The sequence below is a fragment of the Triticum aestivum genome, chromosome 2B (assembly GCF_018294505.1).
Source record: "Triticum aestivum cultivar Chinese Spring chromosome 2B, IWGSC CS RefSeq v2.1, whole genome shotgun sequence".
NCBI classification, from domain to species: Eukaryota; Viridiplantae; Streptophyta; class Magnoliopsida; order Poales; family Poaceae; genus Triticum; species Triticum aestivum.
The window spans coordinates 175,997,940-176,013,969 of record NC_057798.1 but is presented as its reverse complement, the minus strand read 5'-3'; positions in this window follow the sequence as shown (position 1 = coordinate 176,013,969).

Sequence of the window (16,030 nt, the reverse complement as noted above, 5' to 3'; positions counted from 1 at the left end):
ATCACGCAATCAAAGGACGCCAGGTATCTAAGGGCCACTTCTTTTGGTCGCATTTAGAATAAGCTGCAATAAGTTGTTCCTATCTAGCTTATTCTAAAAGCTTAAACAAAATTATTTTCTTAGAAGTATAGTAGTTAAGACTTGACTAGAAGGCTTCTAAAAAAAAATTTTGGTTGGGTTTCTAAAATAAGCTGGGCAGGGGCAGCTTATTCTGAAAGCCCAAAAAAGCTAACAAAAAAACTAGCCCTAAATGCGATCCCACCTACTCAATCTCTTCCTCCAATGGTGCTATCTTAAGAGTGCCACGTAGGATAAATGATGAGGTGAAGGAGAGAGAACTTGTAAGAAAAGGCTTGTTGATCTCTTAGCACAATATGTCTCATCACATTTTTAGGAATTGCCAGTTATTGAAGATAAGGCTAAGAGATGACTCATTGTAGACATTATTTTTTGTCCTCTCTAAATTACATGCAAAATTTAAGATAAGATCATCTTATCAACCATTGTACATGCCTTTAGAGCATCATCGGACCCACAAACCCGACATCTTATCCGTCCGCGGACAGAGGAATTAGTTCGCGAACACGAATGCGGAAGCCGACCATTCAATGTTAGGCGCGAGTAAAGTGTAATTTGAAATTCAAATACGTCTGAGCCATATAGCGATCACCAGATCACATCATCGGCCGATCACATCCAAAAAAAGGTCAGTATGCTTAGTTTTTACATGCCCGGTCATAAAAAAATATCAATCCGGTGGTCCGTGCATTTTGCCCCGCCGGATCGTCAATCTGCGCCTCCACACTCAATCTGCCATCGCCGATGAAGGCCGCCTCTCCTTCGCCTCGGCATCTGCCTCCTTCTCCATTCCATGTTTAGCTGCTACTAGAAAATTGGGTTTTGTCCATACATCTTTTGGCTCTCTGATTATTGTTGTCTAAAATGCATATATTTACGTAGGTGGTTCTTGTGTAGCTTCGTGTGTTCATTAAGAGTATCCACAGTGTTGTGTTTTCCTGCCTCTATAACTGCCTCTAAAGGCTTGGAGACTGCCTCCAAACACTGCAGACCTCGCCTCTATATTTTTTGAGCTTGGCATCGACGCTTGCCTTGGAGGCTGCCTCCAAGGATTAAACAACAGATATGGCCCTACTTGTCCGTGTATGGAGCATCTACCCCCACCAAAACTAATCAATCCAGACTTCCAACAAATTTCTTGTTTATTCTGCTATGGGTTCAACCCTTAGAGTCAACAACCGATAATACACATTGCATGATTGTTAGCTCTCCTTAGAGGCTCAAGGTAGGACCCAGCATAGAGGCAGCCCAGCCTCTATACACTGCTGATGCCCTAATGGATAAACACGATAGACAAATATCACTTATATGTTGGTTGCTGTCGTCTGACTGACTCTATCTACAAACTGTGTGGTTTCTTATAGCTATGGAGATGTTTGACACGAGAAATAATAAAAATAACGTTGGTTATTGCATTATTATCTCTCTACATGCCAGCGGAAATTAAACATTGCGGGCGTGCCAGTGTACTAAGTACACAAATAAACATAGGAAAGCACGCACTTTATTAATCTCTCATCGGAGAAACAAAATTACAAGTTCCCTTTACATATGCGCTCTGTGGCCTACTAGCGCGGCCAACCTGACTGTAGCGATTGCGGTCTCTGGTTCCCGGGGCCTCGGAAGGCTCCCGGTTAATTACTCTTGTGTGCTACTTCACGGGATACCTCCGATTAAGCCGTGTGGTCGTCTTCGTCATCTTCGCTTTGCATTCTCAATGCATGATGATAGTGGTGTGTGGGCAGTGGCAGAGCCCGGGTCCTCGTCGGTACACGCGCCGCTCAAAACATGGCTTTGTGCTAGCCACGTCTTCCCTCGCTGTCACGCCTCATCGGTCTTGGCGGCGATGATGTAGTTGGGGTTGAAATTGCATGGGTCCTACTCGGCTTGGACTTCTAGACGACCTAGCGGACTCGTCGGGGTATGCAAGGGGTATGCCTCGCGGGAGTAAGTTGTTTAGGAGACCGGCGTCGGTGTAAAACCGTCGCACGCTCACATCAGCATGACCGGTGTGGTTGGCGCCTCGCCCCGGCTAGACGCCGAGTTTACGATGGTCCACCAAGACAAGGGCGCCGCCTCACGGGGCCATCGGAAGTTAGTGTTGGCAAAGTCACGTTGCCTCCTCGCCGTCACGCCTCGTCTTCATGGGCTCCGGGTCGTGGAGAGCGTCGTGTGGCACCATCTTCTCCTCCAGGTCACGGACAGCACCGCATCGCGGCTCCGTGTTGCGGGCAGCACCAAGGGTGTGTGTCATCTTCTTGGCTCCGGGTCGCGGGCAATACCGGGGCATGTGTCCTCTTCATGGTTCCGTGTCACTGGCTCCATCTTGATGAGCTAGACATCGGGGGTGTCGTCCCATGAGCTCCACACCTCCGTCCTCTGCGACAATGGCTTGATGATGTTGACATTGGCGGCGTCCCTTTTGCGAGAGCTCCGCGCCATGATCCTCCATGGTACCGGGTTGATGATGTTGGCGAAGGGCGTTGTGCTGGCGAGCTCCGCGGCGCCATCGACCACGGCACAGTGGCCATGTCCTCGCGAGCTCCACGCCTTCGTCCTCCTCGACGCTTGCTTGATGAAGAAGACGACGGGTGTCGTCCTAGTGAGCTCCGTCCATCCACCACGGCACGGCGGCGGCAATCTCTGCGAGCTCCACGCCTCCATCCTCCGTGGCACCGACTTGATGACCAGCGTCGTCCTGGCAAGCTCTATGTCACCATCCCGCGGCATCGACTTGATGATGTTGGATGGGCGTCGTCTTGGCGAGTTCCGTGTCGCCATCCCCGTGGAATGCGGCAGCATCCTCCGAGCTTCTGCGCCTTTGTCCTCCATGGCACCGGATTGATGATGTAGACAACGGGCGTCGTCCTAGCAAGCTTCGTCCATCCACCGCGGCACGGCGGCGGCATCGTCACAAGCTCCATGCCTCCGTCTTCAATGGCGCCGTCTTGAAGAAGAAGACGACAGGCGTCGTCCGGGCGACCTCCGTGTCGCCATCCTCCGTTGGTCGCGTTGCCCGCCGCCTCGACAGCACCTGGTATGAGAAGAACACCCCTTTGTCCGCGGCCACCTCCGTTGGGCGCATCGCCCGCCGCTTCAACTGCTCCAGGTACAGGAAGAGTGTTGTATCGTCCGCGGCCAACTCTGCTGGGCGTGCTTTCCGAAAGCCATTCTGCAAAATAAATGATTACATATAGAAAAAGAAAGATTATTACAGCGCCGTTGCAGATGATGCATGCGCCCTCAATGCTCGGTTTCCCTTTTGGAGCAGGTCCTCCTCATCAGTACATCGCAGCTGCCGCGTCGCTGCTCGGCACGTCTTGTTCTCCTTTACACTACCGCCATGGCGCGTATCTTGCCTCAGCGAGATGTGTTGCTGCGTACGGTGTCTTCACTTCGTCCCTGGTGTGTTCTTCTTAACAAAATAAAATTAGTCTCATCTCCTTGGCGTTGCCGTGGCCGGCTTCTTCCTCCTCGGCTTTGTGTGTCGGCGAACGCGCGGCCACGGGCGCGTCGTCGCCCCTTGCGCTGCGTTCCTTCATCCTCATCTTCTCGACACTGCGCCATGGGTGCGTTTGTGTTTGTCCTGGTGCGCGCCTCGTCTCCGTCAGCTACGTGCGTGACCTTTGGCTGCGGTGCCCCTTGCTCAACGCTGCCGGCTCGGCGCGTCTCCTTCTGCCGTGCCTCCTCCCTGAAACTTGTTAAGAACAAACATTAAGAAGATTGCACGTGCATGCATCTCCTTAGTGCATCTCCATGTCGTGGTGTACTGCGCTTCCGTTTGCTGGGGTGTCTGAGTTCGTCGCTGACGCGTCCCTTCTACTCGCCGCCGCCGCCTTGGGCGCGTCTCCTTGCCGGCTGCGTCCAAACCTCTGCCTCGGTACGTCGGCTCAGCCCCCTACTCCGGCCTTCTCCGAGTATGATGTTCTTATGTATTTATATGCCGAGAGGGTCGGCCGTGCTAGGTTTGATCTTGATTGGCAAGATTCCAGCTTTCCATCTTAAATCCATCTTTCCAATACGCATAATCTTCTTGCCCTGCACGCTTGCTCAAGGAAAGGAAAAGAAACCTGACACATACCTTGTTAGTCACGTGACGCATGCCTTTCAAAGATGATTGCCTTTGTTTCCAAATTTTAAATAACATGTTGATTATACGCACGCATCAGACCATCACATGCCAACCCTCACGTACATGTTCTAAGTGTGCCTTGCACCAGGTATTCAGATACATATACGTGCACGAGCTCGCCGGCCGGCATACGAGTATAAATACGGTACACACCAGTCTACTCTTGATTCTTCATGCATGTACATGAAAATAGCAAGGGCTTGAATCTCACGTACATGACCACGTGCATAACTCTCCCTTTCTTTTTTTACATGTATTTGGGTACGTACATGTGCGAGCTTGCCGGCCGCAGATACCGAATACATACATGCAGTGTATATTTACGAACTCCATGCAGAAGTGTTGCCACATGGGTGTGTATTGAATGTACGTATGCATGTAACGATGCTGGGCCAATTAACTAGCCGGCCATTAGCCCATTAACCATTACTTTGGGCCAAGAGTACTTCACACGTATGAGCACATGCAATATAGGAGCGTACATGTATAGGCACTTCTTGCTCCATGTGTACAACTAAATATCATTGGTTCAAGTCACCATTTAGACAACTTTTATTTTTGCATTATCCTCCATCCTTATTTTCATACTCTTTGTAGTGCAAAAAATCTCATCGAACAAATGCCCCCTCACCGAGTCGGGTTCGAGTGCGGAGCAAATCGAGTTTGACTCGGTGAATATTTATTCTTCGCTTGGCGCATGATTTATATGCAGCCTATAGAACTGGCTCAAAGATGCCTCTCCGTGACACCGTGAGCGCGGTTTCGAAGATGATTGGTTAGTAACAAAAATAGTGTAGACATATTCATCCACACTTGTGTTCTGTAGGGAGCTCGTTGGATCGCATAACATGCACGATGCCAGCCAACGAAAGAACCCTATCCCTTCTTCATTCCATGGCGAAACATCATGCCTTGTCCTGAAAATAAAAAGATTTTTTTACCAATCTCGTCACGACCGTCTAGCTGCTACGGTGCCAGCCGACTTGATTGGAAGGTTTCACAGATTCACGCTGGCCGCACTGTCGCGTTGCACTACTCCCGTGATCTCCTTGTGTTGATGTAGGTGAGGCATCGGTAGACCGTCGATAGCTCACTTTCGCTGAGCGAACCGTCACACCATCCATGGTGTGACAATTCTGGTGGTGCGCCCGGACGCCATCGGCCTTACGGATAATTGAGGGGTTGACGTTGCCCCCATACCTCCTTGTTGTTGGAGACGGGGTTGCGGAGACGAATCTGCTCCACCTTCGTGAGCGCACGCGTTGCCTTTTGGCGCCCATCGTGCGTGTCGGTGTAGACCATTGCTTGTCGAGCTGTCATTGGTGTTGGGTATTGCTGCACCTAAACACCCAAGACATAGTTCGATGTAGTGCTTGTTGTCTGAATGCTGTCGACGATGACAGGGACTATCTCTCCATGGCCGCAAAAGGTGTTGGAGGAGCACAACTAGGAACACCAAATGAAAACAGGCGACAAAGAGAGGGGGGGAAAGTTTGTGGGTTTTAAAATGTTGGCTTTCCCGTTATACACCAGCTATAGGCGTGATATCCGAGAAGACTACCGAAGGACTTGTCATTGGGAACCGTCGAAAGACCTTGACGATTGCAACTCAACAACTTAAATAGCTTTGGTGTACGTGTATGAAGACGCCGTGTTTCGGGATACTTCCGAGAGGCAACAAAAATTCATACTCTAACCCATCATCATATTGAGGGCCTCCACAGCTCAACATGCCCCCTGCACACGCCCCATGAACCCAGAGACTTGGGTGTGGTAAGTTAAGGTTAAATGGTTTGGGGACAACGGCTTGGCGATTTTTCTTCACGCATATTGAGGGGTGGTGAACAGCTACCTCCCGCCTTCCTTCCAGTGGGTTCCTTACTGCTTGGGACTGCTTGATTGCTTCTTGGACTGTTGGGACTTTTTTTCTTGAATTTGTTTCTTAGACTTTCGGAATTTCATCTTGATTGCTCACACGGATTATTGATTGGCCGCGGACTTCATGGACTTTTTTTGACATTTGGCTCGAACTTCTTGGGGGCTCTTCTTCCAGGATTCTTCGGGACCCACCTTGGGAACTTGGAAGGGAACTGTTCAGCTCTATGGACTAGGAAAAACCCTCTAGCACTTTATTTGGGGCTTCTAGTAGCGCACCCCAGGGTTGCCATGTGACTACGCACCGAAACAACTTGTGTTGGGTCAGGCAGCCCTCCATGATCTTTTTCTATGGTCTTTCCTGGAGTTAGAGCCTCTGTGAACACGAGGCATGCCGGGAAACATGAAGAGTGCGGGGTCTCACTACTCAAAAGTGCCCAAGTAATCATCTCCGCTGCCTCCGGAAGCATACACCTGGTACGTGTCGTGCATTGTGGGTGTAGGAGCCGCTCCACCTGCAAATCGACACATTGTGCCGCCCTCCAACAAGTCCTAGGGTAGCCGAAATCTCAATCAACAGCGTAGTGCGATAGGGGAAAGCCATTTTTTCGTTGGACTTAGTCGGTAAAAATTGGGGAAAACTGGATATATCCACGAAATGCTAAGGAGAATGCATCATGGATTCGAAAGCCCACATAAAACGTTTCCCCAATGAAAATCCAAAAGGCAACAAAAGAGGGAAAATTTAAAGAAAAATATTTTTTGAGGAACCTTCGGTTGATTGGGGGCATCGCTCGCTGAAATGTGAGATGAAAAGGGAGATAGCCATACATTAAATATGCGGGTGTCCCATTGAAGAAGACGGATGCCATGATTTCGTTCTTCTTGATGTAGAGGCGGATGGTGGTGGAGCCTTGGACGCTGGCTTCCTCCTCCCGGCATGTACAGGTGTTTCACTTGATGATGGGTGCCTTTGTTGCTTCTGTACATCGTATGCATTGGTGTAGGATGCCGGTGTAGATGGGAGAAGACGCGGGCTACTTTCGGATGCGAGTCTTGATGCAAATTGAAGAAAGCATCAGTGGGTCGCTTTTGATATGTGTACATCGTCGCCGCGGTACTTGTAGGGAGCCGCGACCGCCGACGTGTTGTCTGCAGCTGTGCGTTCTGGCACTCCTGTACTCGCGGCAGGGTGCTCCTCGGCGTGGTGCTCGCGGCCTTCGAGTTGTGTGTGTCGATGTGGTGTACGTGGAAGAAGGAACCACCGGCCTCTTCTCCGACATGTGTCCGGCATCAGCATCCATGGCTCCACGGCAGATGTTGCGTCGTCCGCAGCCTCCGTTGGCGCGTGTAATCAATGTAATGTGTGGGCACCCGCAGAAGGAGGCACCGTCGACCTGTTCCGCGGTGCACGCCAGGCGTCGGCGTCCATGGATCTGCAGCCGCTGTTACATCATTCGCAACTTCCGTGCTGACTTCGGGTATGCCCTGTGCAGGACCCTCCTCGGCGTGACATCCATTGGTTCATGTGTCGCTGCCTCCGGTTGTGTGTGCATCCTCCATCGTAGCATAGTCTGTGTTGATATAGCGTGTGGCGGCCTATATGAAAGAAGGCTGTGTTGGCCTCGCCGGCGGGCATATGTCATTGTCGGTCGCCGGCGTGTCATCCGTGACAATCCCGGCTATGAGTGCATCCAGCGTGTGGTCCTCGACATGATGCCCATGGACTCCGTCTACGAGCTTACACTTGCCGCCCCTTCATTTCTTCTGCGTGTGGGGCGTACTATGTGTCTGCGGCTCCCCTCTGTCCATCTCCTTGGCTCCAGCATCGGCGTCTTGAGGGTCGACCGGGGTACTCTCCTGCCAACACTAGTAGCATGTATGGCCGTTGAAATTTCTTCACGACCTTAACATGCATGGCATGTTCTTCTCCATGGTGTGTCCTCCAAATCCAGCACACAAGATGTGTGGGCAAGGGCACTGGTGCCAGCACGACGCCACGGGCGAATGCGACCGCGACCTCACGTGTCTCCTTTGGCCTGCTCCCTTCCAGCATACGCGCATCCGAGGTCAGGGTGTGCCGTCTCCGATGAGCGCGATCTACACGACGCCGCCTCCATGGGAGCGTCGTCGCCACCTCGGCCTTTTCCCTCCACTGGACGCATTGTCCGGGGCCTCCGCCGATGTGTGTACTTACCGCTATCGTACATGCCATATGGGTTGATGTAGCGTGATTGAGTAGAAGAGGCACCGCTGGCTGGTTCTCCGGTGTGCGTCCGGCATCGCTGCCGCGACCACTGGTGAGTCATCCGTGTCTGCCTCGGCTACGAGTGTACCCTCTACATCATCCTCCTTGGTGCGATGCCTACATCAGCGTTGCTGCCTCTTCTAGTGGTGTACGCGGTCACCATGGGAGCGCGCACCCAATGGTACGTTCGGGCTTCTTCCGCGACTCCCACCGGTCTCCGCCATTGGTGCATCTTCAAGCTCGGACGTAGTTCACACCACCACCTGTGTGGCGCCGCTGTGAGCTAGCCTCTATCGGTTGCGCCATCCTCAATGCTGCCATCACGGGCATCGGGCAATGTCTCCTCCTGGCTGGGTTACCTACCTTTAGTGAGTGTCCGCCGGATGCGAGTTGATCCCATGTAGATGAACTTTTGCTGGATGCATGCCCTTCTACAAGAAAGAAGATAAAGGAAAGGGAAAAAACGCATTGTTATGCCCCTTGTAGCATGGCGTTGCCGCCATCGGCGTGTCTGTCAAGCCAGACATAATACCGCCTTCTTGTGGACCGTGTGACACCACCACCGTGGGTGCCGATCCCTAAGTGCACAACTTCTCCATGTGCCACACAGACGCTGCCGGCACAGGTTGTCTCCCCGTTGCACGATTTTTGGGAATGGAGCTAAGGCACGTATGCTCCCGAGCGACTATGCCCTCACCGCAGGCTCCCCTTTTAGTGAGGAACTTAGGGCATAGGGTGTGCCCCTTGCTCCATAGACCCGCCTTCATGTATAGATGTCACCTTCGTGCCCTTGGAGCAACGAATGCCCATAGACAATAGCAACATCTCATGGATATACACTTGGCCTCCAATTCTGGCAGATGATGAGGCAAATTAAAATTGCACCCAAGGATTGATGCCATCTCATATTGTTGGAGAAGACTTGAAGACGAAATCGACGACCATTGTTGCACAACAAAGATGGGAGGAGAACCACGTCCCACCGGGCGTGCCAATTTGTTTGACACGGGAAATAATAAAAATAATGTTGGTTATTGCATTATTATCTCTCTACGCGCCAGCGGAAATTAAACATTGCGGGCGTGCCAGTGTACTAAGTACACAAATAAACATAGGGAAACACACACTTTATTAATCTCTCATCGGAGAAACAAAATTACAAGTTCCCTTTACATATGCGCTCTGTGGCCTACTAGCGCGGCCAACCTGACTGTAGCGATTGCGGTCTCTGGTTCCCGGGGCCTCGGAAAGCTCCCGGTTAATTACTCCTGTGTGCTACTCCACGGGATACCTCCGATTAAGCCATGTGGTCGTCTTCGTCGTCTTCGCTTTGCATTCTCGATGCATGATGATAGTGGTGTGTGGGCAGTGGCAGAGCTCGGGTCCTCGTCGGTACACGCGCCGCTCAAAACATGGCTTTGTGCTAGCCACATCTTCCCTCGCCGTCACGCCTCGTCGGTCTTGGCGGCGATGATGTAGTTGGGGTTGAAATTGCATGGGTCCTACTCGGCTTGGACTTCTAGACGACCTAGCGGACTCGTCGGGGTATGCAAGGGGTATGCCTCGCGGGAGTAAGTTGTTTAGGAGACCGGCGTCGGTGTAAAACCGTCGCACGCTCACATCAGCATGACCGGTGTGGTTGGCGCCTCGCCCCGGCTAGACGCCGAGTTTATGATGGTCCACCAAGACAAGGGCGCCGCCTCACGGGGCCATCGGAAGTTAGTGTTGGCAAAGTCACGTTGCCTCCTCGCCGTCACGCCTCGTCTTCATGGGCTCCGGGGCGTGGAGAGCGTCGTGTGGCACCATCTTCTCCTCCAGGTCATGGACAGCACCGCATCGCGGCTCCGTGTTGCGAGCAGCACCAAGGGTGTGTGTCATCTTCTTGGCTCCGGGTCGCGGGCAATACCGGGGCGTGTGTCCTCTTCATGGTTCCGTGTCACTGGCTCCATCTTGATGAGCTAGACATCGGGGGTGTCGTCCCATGAGCTCCACGCCTCCGTCCTCCGCGACAATGGCTTGATGATGTTGACATTGGCGGCGTCCCTTTTGCGAGAGCTCCGCGCCATGATCCTCCATGGTACCGGGTTGATGATGTTGGCAAAGGGCGTTGTGCTGGCGAGCTCCGCGGCGCCATCGACCACGGCACAGTGGCCATGTCCTCGCGAGCTCCACGCCTTCGTCCTCCTCGGCGCTTGCTTGATGAAGAAGACGACGGGCGTCGTCCTAGTGAGCTCCGGCCATCCACCACGGCACGGCGGCGGCAATCTCTGCGAGCTCCACGCCTCCATCCTCCGTGGCACAGACCTGATGACCTGCGTCGTCCTGGCAAGCTCCGTGTCACCATCCACCGCGGCATCGACTTAATGATGTTGGATGAGCGTCGTCTTGGCGAGTTCCGTGTCGCCATCCCCGTGGAACGCGACAGCATCCTCCGAGCTTCTGCGCCTTTGTCCTCCATGTCACCGGATTGATGATGTAGACAACGGGCGTTGTCCTAGCAAGCTTCGTCCATCCACCGCGACACGGCGGCAGCATTGTCGCAGCTCCATGCCTCTGTCTTCAATGGCGCCGTCTTGAAGAAGAAGACGACGGGCGTCGTCCGGGCGACCTCCGTGTCGCCATCCTCTGTTGGGCGCGTCGCCCGCCGCCTCGACAGCACCTGGTACGAGAAGAACACCCCTTTGTCCGCAGCCACCTCCGTTGGGCGCGTCGCCCGCCGCCTCAACTGCTCTAGGTACAGGAAGAGTGTTGTATCGTCCGCGGACAACTCTGCTGGGCGTGCTTTCCGAAAGCCATTCTGCAAAATAAATGATTACACATAGAAAAAGAAAGATTATTACAGCGCCGTTGCAGATGATGCATGCGCCCTCAATGATTGGTTTCCCGCTTGGAGCAGGTCCTCCTCATCAGTACATCGCAGCTGCCGCGTCGCTGCTCGGCACGTCTTGTTCTCCTTTACACTACCGCCATGGCGCGTATCTTGCCTCAGCGAGATGTGTTGCTGCGTACGGTGTCTTCACTTCGTCCCTGGTGTGTTCTTCTTAACAAAATAAAATTAGTCTCATCTCCTTGGCGTTGCCGTGGCCGGTTTCTTCCTCCTCGGCTTTGTGTGTCGGCGAACGCGCGGCCACGGGCGCGTCGTCGCCCCTTGCGCTGCGTTCCTTCATCCTCATCTTCTCGACACTGCCGCCATGGGTGCGTTTGTGTTGGTCCTGGTGCGCGCCTCGTCTCCGTCAGCTACGTGCGTGAGCTTTGGCTGCGGTGCCCCTTGCTCAACGCTTCCGGCTCGGCGTGTCTCCTTCTCCCGTGCTTCCTCCCTGAAACCTGTTAAGAACAAACATTAAGAAGAATAGAACACGGCTGTTGCACGTGCATGCATCTCCTTAGTGCATCTCCATGTCGTGGTGTACTGCGCTTCCGTCTGGTGGGGCGTCTAAGTTCGTCGCTGACGCGTCCCTTCTACTCGCCGCCGCCGCCTTGGGCGTGTCTCCTTGCCGGCTGCGTCCAAACCTCTGCCTCGGTACGTCGGCTCAGCCCCCTACTCCGGCCTTCTCCGAGTACGATGTTCTTATGTATTTATATGCCGAGAGGGTCGGCCGTGCTAGGTTTGATCTTGATTGGCAAGATTCCAGCTGTCCATCTTAAATCCATCTTTCCAATAAGCATAATCTTCTTGCCCTGCACGCTTGCTCAAGGAAAGGAAAAGAAACCTGACACGTACCTTGTTAGTCACGTGACGCATGCCTTTCAAAGATGATTGCCTTTGTTTCCAAATTTTAAATAACATGCTGATTATACGCACGCATCAGACCATCACATGCCAACCCTCACGTACATGTTCTAAGTGTGCCTTGCACTGGGTATTCAGATACATATACGTGCGCGAGCTCGCCGGCCGGTATACGAGTATAAATACGGTACACACCAATCTACTCTTGATTCTTCATGCATGTACATGAAAATAGCAAGGGTTTGAATCTCACGTACATGACCACGTGCATAACTCTCCCTTTCTTTTTTTACATGTATTTGGGTACGTACATGTGCGAGCTTGCCGGCCGCAGATACCGAATACATACATGCAGTGTATATGTACGAACTCCATGCAGAAGTGTTGCCACATGCGTGTGTATTGAATGTACGTATGCATGTAACGATGCTGGGCCAATTAACTAGCCGGCCATTAGCCCATTAACCATTACTTTGGGCCAAGAGTACTTCAAACGTACGAGCACATGCAATATAGGTGCATACATGTATGGGCACTTCTTGCTCCATGTGTACAACTAAATATCATTGGTTCAAGTCACCATTTAGACAACTTGGTTCAAGTCACCATTTAGACAACTTTTATTTTTGCATTATCCTCCATCCTTATTTTCATACTCTTCGTAGTGCAAAAAATCTCATCGAACAGGAGACCGCTCAACAAGTGGGATGATCGGGACCTCATCGACAGGATCATCTCGGCTCTACGCACCACCGCTGGAGCATTGGCGCCACCGCTCCCTCCACCACCACCTGAGCCTGATTAATTAATTAGACTTTGATCCATATTTTGGGGTTGTTTTGGTTGTGCCCCCAGCGCTCTATGTTGCACTTTAGTTTGTGGTGCCCTTGTGGTAACTTAATTATTTTCGTTTTTCTTGGCTGGACCTTTCTGTTGGCCGTTGTTGCCGGATGATGTTGTGGTGGTTGCTTTATAATATAGAGGGGGGCCCTATTTCATGAATTGTGGTGTGTCTGCAAACACAATCCGCCCATGCTGAATCCATGCCCTGCTTAGCCTCAAGACCAAATGGACTAAATTTATTGCACATTTCTGGCACATGACAATTAATATGCTCAGTGCGATGACAGTCGGCAATCAATCTACTAGTTAAACATATGCACCGGCTAGTTACAGCCACATGATACTAGTATGACTAGTAATACAGTTTCCGCTTTCATTAGTCTATATACTTTCTTTTAGTCTTGTTTATTATGATGCTTGATGGTTTGTGTTATAAAACAAATACCTTTATTGTGATGCTTGCAATCCATTTTTGTGATTTGTTTGAAAGGCGTGTGAGAAGATAGATAGAAAAGATAAGTGTACATTCTATATTTTAACTAATAGCTAATGCTTCATTTTCATTGGAATTAAGTTGGTGCGGCCATGACGACATCGACATGGGGATGCGACGATGGTGTCCTCGACATGGGGATGTGGCAGTGATACATTGACATGGGGCTGCGGTGGTGACGCTGCCGCCGACGACATCAACACGAGACTACGACGATGACGACGATGACATCAACACAAGGATATGGCGGCGGGCGATAACAGCCACATTGTAGAACTGATCTATATGGATGAATGTATGAATTGTATAATTGATTTGTATATATGGATGAATGTATACATTTTTGGATGCATAGAGCAATTGTATAACTGATTTTTTTACATCTGTAAATACTTAGTGGTGGCGTTGGTGGGTTTTGCCCACTTCACTACTAGTAGTGAATAGTGGTGGCGTGGGTAAATGTCCATGCCATTGCTATTTCAAATAGTGGTGGCGTGAGTGAACAGTGCCACACCATCGATATTTTGTTAACAATGGTGCCATATTGGTGGCGTCGACCCTCCACGCCAGGAATGTGGATTTTTAGCACGCCGTCACTAGTGTTTTTTGCACTAGTGTATGAATGTTGGCCCAAAAGGTTGTGCCCTTTTTGATTCGTTTCATGGATCGGATCGAGGCTAGTAGCCAACCATGCATCACACAATAGCACATCCTCTCACATGTTGAAACTTTCTTCTCTGCCTCTCTTCTTTGAATCACCACTGAAATCATCTGGATCATCGTCCTCGCCCTCCTCCTCCTCCTCTCTTGCTGCCCCATAACCCAATTTTGCTGATGTGTGTCTGCGTCCTGCTGTGTGTGGTCCTGATGCGTGCCCGACTGTAACATCCCAATTTTATTAAATTCGGATGTTAATAGAATCATTCAATGCATATCATATTTCTTTGCATTTTTGGAGTTTTAAAAAAAATATTCAAATAATATTTTCCACTCGAGAAAAACAAATGAGAGGGGATAAGATGACTTCCTCAAAATATAAAAGAGTGGGAAATTTTATTTTGAATATTATTTGAAGTTTCGGAGTTTATTTGGTATTTATTTTATCTGCAAAAAGTGCATTAATTGCATTAGGAAATATTTTCAAAATGTTCCGTGCTTAAGTTAATGTTCATTAGGCTTTAAATATTGCATAGTTATTTTATAAATTATTGTGGTGTTTTTATTAATTCTTTTGAATTAATTATGACCACTTTAGTGTTCTGTTTAAAAAAAAACACACGCACACACTCACCGCAGCCTGGACCGAAACTGGGTTCGGCCCAGGAGCGCCCCAACCGGCCCAGCTGGCCATTTGGCTCAAGGCCAGCGCCCCAGAGCCCGCGCGCCAGAAACCCCCCCCCCCCCCCCCGCATCAGTCGACCGCTCCGCGCCGCCCTCGCTCGCCTCCTCTCACTGCCGCTGCCAGGCGGGCCCCGCTCGTCAGCTCGTCCCCAACCTCCCGCTTGCCCCGCTCGGATGAGCCCGCCGCCGCGCTCCCGCAACCGCCGGGCGAAGCCCTCGCGGATAACGCCTATCCGTCGACCCCGAGCCCTCTGCCCTCGCCTATATAAAGGCCAAGACCCCCTCTTCCATCCTCGCCGACCCGCACCTTCCCACGCCGCCCCTACCGCTCGTCGTCGCCGTTCGCATCTCGCCGGAGCTCCGAGCCCCGCCGTCCTCGCCCCGCCCCGACCGGACGTCGCCGACGCACGCCGCCACCACCTTCGCGACGCCCTCGACGCGCCGCACCTCCCCGTCTTCTTCCCCGACGCCGAGGACCGCCGTAGCCGCCGCCCCCTCCGTCACCGACGCCGCGCCGCCATTTTCATCATCGCCGGCCACCACCACCACCCACTGTGAGCCACCACCCCACCCTCGCCCGTTCGATCTAGCATGCACGGCCCAGATTATATTAGGTTCGTTTTTTTTATTTTGCGAAGAGGTACGCGGTTAACCGCGGTTCCCTTAGACCGGCCGGTTTTATTTAAACCGAGCGTCGGTTTTTCTTTAGTTAGCCGCCGCCACTGGTTTTCTTAGTTAGCGGCCGTTCGCCGTATAGCCTCCGCAGCGGACGCTGCTCGGCCAGCCACGAGCCACCACGTGGCCAGGGACTTGTTTGCGATAGTTTTCTTCTCTGTTTAGTCCCTGTAATTAGCAGATTAGTCCCTAAACTTCGCGTAGCCACAACTTTTTAACCGTAGATCCAAACTCGATGAAACCAGCGGCAAATTCTTCGTATTGTTTAGATCTATCCAGTGGTATCCTTTTTGCAAACTTTTGACAGATTCAAATTTGAATTTATTCAGATTTGAATTCGAACTTCAAATGGCCATATCTCCCAAACCGTAGCTTCGATTAAGTTGATTCTTTTTGCACTTTGTCACCGTAGCCAAACCCTATCACCTGGACCTTTGTCACAATACTTTTCACACACTAGAATCTGCCCATTAATATTTTACTAGTATGCATAGTACGCACTATAGTTCACATCACTCTTTGAACCATAGGCCTATGTTGTTTTGCATTTAGAAATATTTTTCATGCTAGTTAAGTGTGATGTTTGTTCTTTTGGTTTTTCCGAGACTTTTGCTT